Consider the following 10,101-nt stretch of genomic DNA (forward strand, 5'->3'; position numbering starts at 1 on the left):
ACTGCTACATGCAACCAATATCAAAATCACAGAAATCATACCTTTCACTGAAAAGACAAATGTGAAAAACTGAACATTCCTTGTTTCGATGGACGTTACGAGTCTTGACACAAATATACAACATTACAAAGCATATGAAAATTTCTACAAAGACAACCCATTCCTACACATTACTTGCTGGAAATGGTTAGATTAATCGATCCTCAAAGAAAATTTTTTTCCACTTCAATGGAAAGAACTACCTACAAAACCATGGAACTGCAATGGGCACAAAGACAGCAGATTTGATTCCTTTGCCAATATTTTCATGACATATATTGAAACAACAACTCTAAGCAAAACTGTCTTTAGAATAACAGTTTGGAAATGCTACATACACGATATCTTTGCCCTATGGGACATGAGTAAACCAGACATCTAAGCCTTCATTGAACAAACAAACTTACATCACCCAACTATTGAATTCACGGCCGAAACATTTGACACTGAGACTGCGTTTTTAGACACGGTTGTATACAAAGGCACAAGATTCAAGGAAAAATCTATCCTTGATGCAAAGACAAATTTTTAACAAAGGCAAACCTTCTTGCACACACATTTCACCTTGTGTCACTCTCCAAATGTTAAAAAAAGGATTTGTCAAAGGAGAAGCCTTGAGAATCCTACGAAAAAACTCCTCAGAAACAACCGATGAGGAAAATAATTCAAATTTAAAAAATAACGCTTCATGGACGGAGGCTACCCACAAACTTTGATAGAAAACATACTATCAGAAATAAAATTCACAAAAGGGAGTCTAAACTCCTAAAACAAAACAACAAGGAGGAAAAAGAAATATTGCCATTCGTGACACAATACTAGCCCTCAGTGTCTACTATAAAGGAAGCTTGAATGAAAAAATGGAATCTTATACAAAACCAACTGTAACCTCAATAAATTTTAAAAGAACCACCAATCATTTCCTTACAAAAAACGAAAATCATTAAAGGACATGCTCGTAAGAGCCAAAAAAAGAGGTTAACAGAGGGTTCCACGCCCGTATGGATGTGCGGCCTGTCACCCTTTTGTACTTTCTCGCACAACAGGTTTGTGAGTATTTTAGCAATAATTCCAGATGGCTGTGTTTTATATAACAAGTGTAGTCAACTGTCTCGTTAGTAGTTAGTGCCTAGCTATGTAATAAAATAGGGTGACCCACCCCCTAAGGGTAGCTAAAAATTGCACGACCCACCCCTTGCACAAGGCTCAAAACCTCATGACACACCCGCTCTCTACTCCGGCCCACCCCCCCCCCCCCCCCATACTTTTTGACCAGTCCCTAATTATAATATTACAATAACGCTATTTTAAAATATAAACAATTATATATCAATATCTTAAGTATTTTTATTAACTATCTATGAACAAAATAAAGCGAAACGTTTGGTTACAGTGTAGAGCTAAAAATCGATAGAGAGATCGACGGATTCCAATTTGTTTTTGAAAGCTCCAATGGATTTTTCACCTTTCAAATCGTCTGGTAACGCATTCCAGACTTTAGCCCCAGCGTAGTCAAAGCTATTCTGGTAGTAATTTGTTTTTAACTGCCATGAGTTCATTGGTAAAACCGGCAGGCATTTGACGAAATCTTTCATCAGCTGCTGACTGTTGAGTCTTGATGAGGACCAATATGGGCGATGTCTCAAATGCTTAACTGTGCTAACTCGATTGCATAATTTTTTATGTGCTAAAGGGAGAAATAGAGAAGAAGAAGTCAGCGGCAACAACAAAATACAGTCGACTCTCTCTTAACGGACACCTCTATAAGACGGACACCTCCCTAAAACGGACACCTAGAGTTGGTCCCTGCCTTTCTTTACTCCCTTTATTTGACTCTCTATAAGACGGACATCTCTCTAAGACGGACACTTACTGCCGGTCCCAAAGGTGTCCGTCTTAGAGGGAGTTGACTGTAATATCTTATATTTTATGCCAGTAACAAACTCTTTTGCAAGTCCTAACTAGCTTTCACCTCAACACTAAAAGCTGCGATAAAAGCCTTAACAAGCCCGGTTCGTTGTCAATCTCAATAGGACAATTGCATATGACGTCATCTTACTGCAACTAACAGAATCCTTCAGTTTGTCGTTTTCCTGTGTAAATTACTTACTTAATTAGGGCTATTTTCTTCAAAACCTCAGCGTGATTGAAAATTTAAATATGAAAGCTAAAACGAGGTTGCACATTAACAGAGTGGTTCTTGGTTTTTGAGGAGATGAGAGAACCGGAGCATCCAGAGAAGAACTAACAAAAAACTCAAAATCCTGAACCGTTGCCACCCTGGTAGGAGACTAGTGCTCTCACCACTACTCCATTCCTAGCTCCCTTACATTTCATTTCAAGCCGCATTAAGGCGATCTTACACAAGACAAACTGCAAAGACAATTCTTAGGACAACAGTGTTGGAACAATGTTGTGACAATTCAAAACAATGTCGCAACAATGTTGAAGCGCTGTGATGCGCTGAAAATCTTTGGTACGATTTGTCGGGTGTAACATCTGTTCACAGGACGGCGAAGAGGAAGGGGGGAACGTGCATTATGGTGTATGTGAAAATGGCGAATAGCTGCATAGAGTAGGATATCTTACATTGTTTTGGTATTCTATAAACAAGTTCATTATCACCGACTGTCACTTCGTGAAACGCTTCTCTGAACAAATATCTTATTCGCAGCATCTTTGCTCGTCAGGACACGGATCGTAAAATCCACTAAAATTACTCTGAAAGAGACAAAACAAAACAAAACATCGAAAAACAGGCGTTACACGGCGTTACACAAAAGACTCAATTTTCCCAATTAATAGCCGTAAATTTTATATTTTTTGACCTGGCCTTAGTTGTTGATAAGGTGGATAACACTATCCATCGGCTAAACCTCTATTCAGTGGATAGCGTAATTGGTTTCCCTAATACATATCCACTAGATAGTGATTACTTCGGTGGACAGCGCTATCCAATGTGTGATCAACCGGGACCTGGTGAGTAAAAGCGTTTGCTTGTATCTGCAATTTATTCGCACTTTTTTGTGAAAGGGATTTTACGCTTCTTGACAGCGCGAAAATGTCATATCTTGTGGCTCACTATATCTTATCCGCATGAAATGAGAAACACGATGACAGTCCACTTACTTGACTATATGAATACACCTAAAGCCAAACCAATGCACATTACGGCGCAGCCGGTCGAATGTGTTCAGAAATCTGCTTTTCACATCTGTACTCAACCATAGAACCAAACGTTTCACTTCTAAAATATTAGCAATGGAAAGACGCAGTGATCAGACAATGAAAGGTAAAAAGAGAAAGTATTACAGGAAACAAAAAGTTTTATAACGTTTGAGAAACAAGTGCAGAAATTCCATACTGATGACGAGTCACCAGTCAGATCTGGGTAGTTTTCTGATTGGTCGTGCTGCGCAGGAAATTTGCTTCAACCAATCAGAAACACTACCCAGATCTGGGTAGTGACGCGTCATCAGTATGGAATTTCTGCGCTCGTTTCTCAGACATCATTTCACAGAGAAAGCAGTGGTGGCGTGGCGAAGTGTTGGCTGTTTTCTTAGGCTAGATTTATTCAACACTTCCAAAATTAGCCCACGTGTGATGAAAACTCAGACACATACAACAGGCTTCAAGTGATCGTTGCCTACATAACTTTGAAGATGAATTTAAATCTGCCTTGAGCAATTGACAGGACCATCACATCTTTCCTTGCTCTTTGTCTATGTATCATACAAAGGTTTTAAAAGTTATTGTTAATTTGCGCGGAATAATGAGGCCTAGGGAGTAGGCAAATCTTCCAACCGGCAGATGGTTTCGCATAAAGGTTCTACGCTGTATATCACACAGAAAACACACAAGAAACTAATGGAAAAATACTGGTGGCAGGGAAGCACTTAAATCTAGGGGTAAGGAGATCAGGAGAGAAGCCCTCCTGGAGGGAGACAAAGTACAGAGGTTGCCACCCTAGACAGGAGTCCTGATCAGTCTCCGGGGGTGAGACCCATATCCCATTTTCACTAGGAACTAAGGGGAACCAGGAGGGGGCCCTGTTAAGTGGAGTACAGACCAGCTGGAACCGGGGATCACCCTGGAGTGGATATTAAACACAGGGTACCCTACAGCGTCAGTGACTGATATCTTGGAGACTGGGTGGATCTAAGAGACATACATAATATACCCGTGAAAAAATAGAAGAACAATACATACTTTATAGTGGTTTTAATTTTTGTGTCCTTATCTATTTTTCTTGTCTAGGAACCTAATACCAATGAATTTGGAACTCCAAGCTATAACTGAAAAAGAAAAAGACAAAAACAAGAACAAAATTAATACAAAAATAGCACAATTACATTGCAAACCAGTAATGATGATGATAATAATAATAATAATAATAACAATAATAATAATAATAATAATAATAATAATAATAATAATAACAATAATAATTAAAAATATAATCAAACATTTATAACGCGCCTTTTCCATGCAAATATGATTAAAAAAGTACCGTGAAGGAACTGGAAATTTTATGCATTTTTATCTCGCAATTACACAGAAATAACTCAATTTCACGAGCAAAACAAAAATTCAAATGTTTGAAACTCCCCCATTCTGAATAAAAACGTTTTGAGTTGTAAAATTCTTAGTTGAAATGTTTGGAGTGATGACATCGGAAATCATACTTTCCAACTGATGACATTCACAATTTAAATGTTTGAAAAGATAAGATTCCGAATTTAAATGTTTAAAGTGATGATATTCGGAACTCACATGGTCGGAGTGATGACATTCGGAATTCAAATGTTTGGAACGATGACAGTCAGAGTGGAGACATTGGAATTCAAATGTAAAATATTGCGAGTGAAGACATTCGGAATTCAAATGTTTGGAATGATGACATTCGGAAATCAAATGTTTGCAGTGATGACGGTCAGAATCAAAAGTTTGGAGTGAATACATTCGTAATTTAAATGTTACGAGTGAAGACATTCGGAAATCAAATGCTACGAGTGAAGACATTCGGAAATCAAATGTTACGAATGACGACATTCGGAAATCAAATGTCGCGAGTGAAGACATTCGAAATTTAAATGTTAGGAGTGGAGACATTCGGAAATCAAATGCTACGAGTGAAGACATTCGGAAATCAAATGTTGCGAGTGAAGACATTCGGAAATCAAATGCTACGAGTGAAGACATTCGGAAATCAAATGTTGCGAGTGAAGACATTCGGAAATCAAATGCTACGAGTGAAGACATTCGGAAATCAAATGTTACGAATGACGACATTCGGAAATCAAATGTTGCGAGTGAAGACATTCGAAATTTAAATGTTAGGAGTGAAGACATTCGGAAATCAAATGTTGCGAGTGAAGACATTAGGAAATCAAATGTTGCGAGTGAAGACATTCGGAATTCAAATGTTTGGCGTGATGACAGATTCAAACGTTTGGAGTGGTCAGGTCACGTGTGCCTTGCCTGCTACCAGTTAACCACGTAACCCAGTACAACCTGAGTCATAGGTTAGGCTGTTGGCAGTTAAACCGGCAACTCCACTAGGTTTTGGCGTGGCTAATTAGGATGAAACTGGGTATCCAGTCAGCAGGATAGAAGATCCGTCTTAAGGTCTATGGTAGACCACCCCCAGTTTGGTGGCCTGTAACGTCAGCCAAGGGCGGAGACAAACAGACCCATCCGCCGGTCAGCCGCTGCAGCATGGCATAATGCAGCATGTCTTCACCTGTCCTTGACTGGACCCGCGCATTTTTGCCCTGGCCCTGTCCTTTTGCATGCAGTTCTAAGGCACAGAAAACAGGCGCCCATACTGGCTCCAACGTTGCCTGGCTGAACAAGGCTCGCGCTACCTCGCTCCCACTCCAGAGACCAATGAAAAGTAAGCTAGGAGGAAACAGGATGTCTCTGAAACTCAGAGAATGGCATGTCAGAACGTTACTGGATAAAACTGACTATTAAAAGAAGACCTAAACATCAGACAGCATTACTACGCCGCCACAGCTAGGAGCTCCAAAAATGACCAGCCCCGAAGAGTTTAAGGAGAAATTCTACAACAATCTGAGAGAAGTTCTGTGGAGAGCTCCTTGTACCGATAAACTGATAATAGCCGCTGACTTCGATGCCAGGGTTGGAAAGGAGGACAAATGGCCATGTGTGATTGGCCCGCGTGGAGTTAGCAAGTGCAACTCACACAGTGAACTTCTTCTGGGTCTTTCCTCGGAACACAATTTAGTCATCACAAACACTATCTCCAAGCGCAAGAAACATCACAAGACCACATGGATGCAACCCCGCTATAAACATTGGCACCTTTTAGATTATATGACAGTAAGGCAGGTGGACCAAAATGACATCTTGAACACAAGACCCATGAGAGGCGCTGACTGTTAGCTAACCATGTTTTGTTAAGATCCACTGTTGCCTTCTCCATCAGCAAAAACATTCCAAAACTGCTGCCAAAGCACCCTGCAAGATTGATGTAATGGAACTACGAGATAAAGAGAACCAAGAGAAGTTGAAGAAGGAAGTCGACAAGGCTTTGGCAGGATTTCAACATCAGGAGTCAGAAGTTGTTGAAGAAAACTGGAATTGTTTAATAGCAACTACACATGACACTTGTCTTATGTAAATCCAATCGGAAACACCAGGATTGGATCGACGAAACTGACAAAAAGGCGAAAGCACGTTAGAGGAAAGAAATAATGCAAGGGTGAAAAAGCTTTAGGTGAACACTAGATCAAACAGGACAAAACTGACTGGTACTCGACGAAATCTACAGCAGTACACCAGGGAAATGAAGTGGGAGGCAAAGGCTGAAGAATTGCAGCAGGTAGCAGAAAAAAAAGATATGACAGCTTTTTACAACGGTCTGAGAGAATTATATGGGCCAAAGAAGAGGGGTACAACACAGCTTACTGACCTTGATGGTGAGACAATAATTCAGGAGAAAGCTGAGATTCTCCATAGATTTACAAACTACTTTGACAAGCTACTTAACATAGCTGGAGAGGTCCAGCACTCTTCCTTGGCCACCATTAAACTGAGACGAAACATTGTATTTTTTGATAAAAAGCCTGAATTCAAGGAAGCGTTAGATGCAATCAGTGCAACAAACAAAGGTAAAGCCCCTGGAATGTGTGGTATACCTGCAGAAATCTAAAAACATGGCGTGGAAAGACTTGCTTTTAGCCTGCACTACCGGTTTTGCAGATCTGGGAAACTGAGGAAATACCACGAGACTGGAAAGATGCTATTGTCGCGCCTGTCTTCATTAAGAACTGTCTAAAGGACTGTGGGAACTATCAAGGTATTTCTCTTCTCTCAATAGCAAGAAAGATCTTGGTTCGCATATCCCTCATAGCTACTAATGATCTTCTGTCTGCCGCAGTTACAAGGAAAGTGTATTGACCACAATATACCGCTGTATACCTTTTTTATCCTGTTTCAAATGGGGCTATGGAAGTTTGCGTGTCTCCTTGACTAATAGAGCTATTTCGGCTAGAGTCTTGAACTCCTGGTAGGGTCACCAATGCTTAAAAGGTCGAAGGGCAGAGACCAGACAAGGAGGGACCCCTGGTCCTCCACTTTGGGGGTTGGGCATAGGGCTAACGACCCTTCCCCAAAAAACATTATGGTTAGAAAAACTGAAAGTGATGTTAATGAGACGACACTACTTGGGGATATCGCTGCTAGGGCTGCAATGACGCTCTTGGGACAAAACCCGCGGAAACCCAAAGGCCAAATGACAGATGATCATCAGCTGCTGAAACGTGAGGACCACGGCGGAGGCAACAAGGACAGGGAAAGGAAAAGATCAGAATTCCAATGTTTATAAGGAAAGGGCCAGAATTCCAATGTCTGGAAGGTTTAAGTCAAAATTCCAGTGTTTACAAAAGTAGGGCCAAAATTCCAATGTTTGGGAGGATAAGATCAGAATTCCAATGTTTTTTAAAAAAGAGGCCAGAAAATTCCAGTGTTTCTGAGGGTAAGAGCAGAATTCCACATTTATAAGAATAGGGCCAGAGCTCCAACGCTTGGAAGAATAGGATCAGAATTTCAACGTTTGAAAGAATAAGATCAGAATTCCAATGTTTATAAGAATAGGACCAGAGTTCCGATCCTTGGAAGAATAAGATCAGAATTCCACCGCTTCAAAGAATAAGATCAGAATTCCAACATTTGAAAGAATAAGGTCAGAATTCCAATGTTTGAAAGGACAAGATCAGAATTCCAATTTTTATAAGAATAGGACCAGAATTCAAAAGCTTGGAAGAATCAGATCAGAATTCCAGCGTTTGAAAGAATAAAAATCACAATTCCAGTGTTTGAAAGGATAAGATCACAATTCCAATTTCTACAACAATAGCGCCAGAATTCCAAAGCTTGGAAGAATAAGATAAGAATTCCAATGTTTCAAAGGATAAACCCAGAATTCCAATGTTTGGAAGAAAAGACCAGAATTCCAGTGTCTGGAACAATAAGATCAACATTCCAATGTTTCTAAGGATAAGACCCGAATTCTAATGTTTGGAAGAATAAGGTCAGAATTCCAATGTTGATAAAAATAGAGCCAGGAATCTAATGTTTAGGAGGATAAGATCACAATTCCAATGTTTACAAAAAATGGGCCAGAATTTCAATGTTTGAAGGGACAAGATCAAAATTACAGTCTTTATAAAATAAGGGCAGAATTCCAAGAAGTGCAACGTTGTGGTTAGAATACCAATGCCCATGAAAAAAGGGCCAAACCTCCAATATTTGGGAGGATACGATCAAAAACCAATGTGTACAAAAAAAGGCCCAGAATTCCAAAGCTTGGAAGGAAAAGGTCAGAATTCAAAAGTGCACAAAAATAGGGCCAGAATTCCAATGTATAAAAGAATAAAATTATAATTCCAATATTTATTAAAATAGAGCCAGAATTAAAATGTTAGGAAGATAAGGTCAGAATTACAGTCTATACAAAAAAAGGCCAGAATTCCAATGCTAGGAAGTATAAGATCAGAATACCAATGTTTACAAGCATAGAACCAGAATTCCAATGTTAGGAAGTATAAAATCACAACCCAATGTTTACAAAAATAGAGGCAGGATTCCAATGTTTGAAAGAATAAGATCAGAATTCAAACGTTTACTAAAATAGGGGCAGCATTCCATTCTCAGGAAGGATCAGGTCAGAATTCCAATGTTTACAAAACTAGGGGAAGAATTCCAGTGGAAGGAAGGATAAGGTCAGAATTCCAATGCTTAAAAAAACAGGTCCAGAGTTCCAATGTTTAGAAGGATAAGATCAGAATTCAAATATTTCCAAAAAAGGGGCAGAAATCCAGTGTTGGAAAGGATAAGATCAGAATACCAATGTTTACAAAAATAGGGGCAATATTCAAGCGTTAGAAAGAATGAGGTCAGAATTCCAATGTTTGGAAGGAATTCCAATGTTTACAACAAGGGGTAGAATTCCAGTGTAAGGAGGCATAAGGTCAGAATTCCAGTGTTTTAAAAAATAGGGCTCAAATTCCAGCGTTAGCAAGGATAAGTTCAGAATGCCAATGTTTACAAAGATAGGGCTAGAATTCAAATGTTTGGAAGGATAAGATCAGAATGCCAATGTTTACAACGATAGGAGCAAAATTCCAGTGTTAGGAAGGGCAACTTCAGAATTCCAATGTCTACAATAATAGGGGCAGAATTCCAGTGTTAGGAAGGATTAGATCAGAATTGAAATGTTTACAATGATAGGGGCAGGATTCCAATGTAAGGAAGGATATGGTCAGAGTTGCAATGTTCACAAAAATAGGGCCTGACTTCCAGTGTTAAGAAGGATAAGATCAGAATTCCAATGTTTAAAAAAATAGGGCCAGAATTCCAATCTTAGGAAGGATAAGATCACAACGCCATTGTTTACAAAAATAGGGCCAGGATTCAAATGTTAGAAAGGATAAGGTCGAAATTCCAATGTGTGCAAAAATAGGGGCAGTATTCTAATGTTACGAAGGATAAGATCAGAATGCCAATGTTTACAAACATAGGGGCTGTATTCCAACG

Source organism: Porites lutea, chromosome 9 (assembly GCF_958299795.1).
Source record: "Porites lutea chromosome 9, jaPorLute2.1, whole genome shotgun sequence".
Classification (NCBI taxonomy): domain Eukaryota; kingdom Metazoa; phylum Cnidaria; class Anthozoa; order Scleractinia; family Poritidae; genus Porites; species Porites lutea.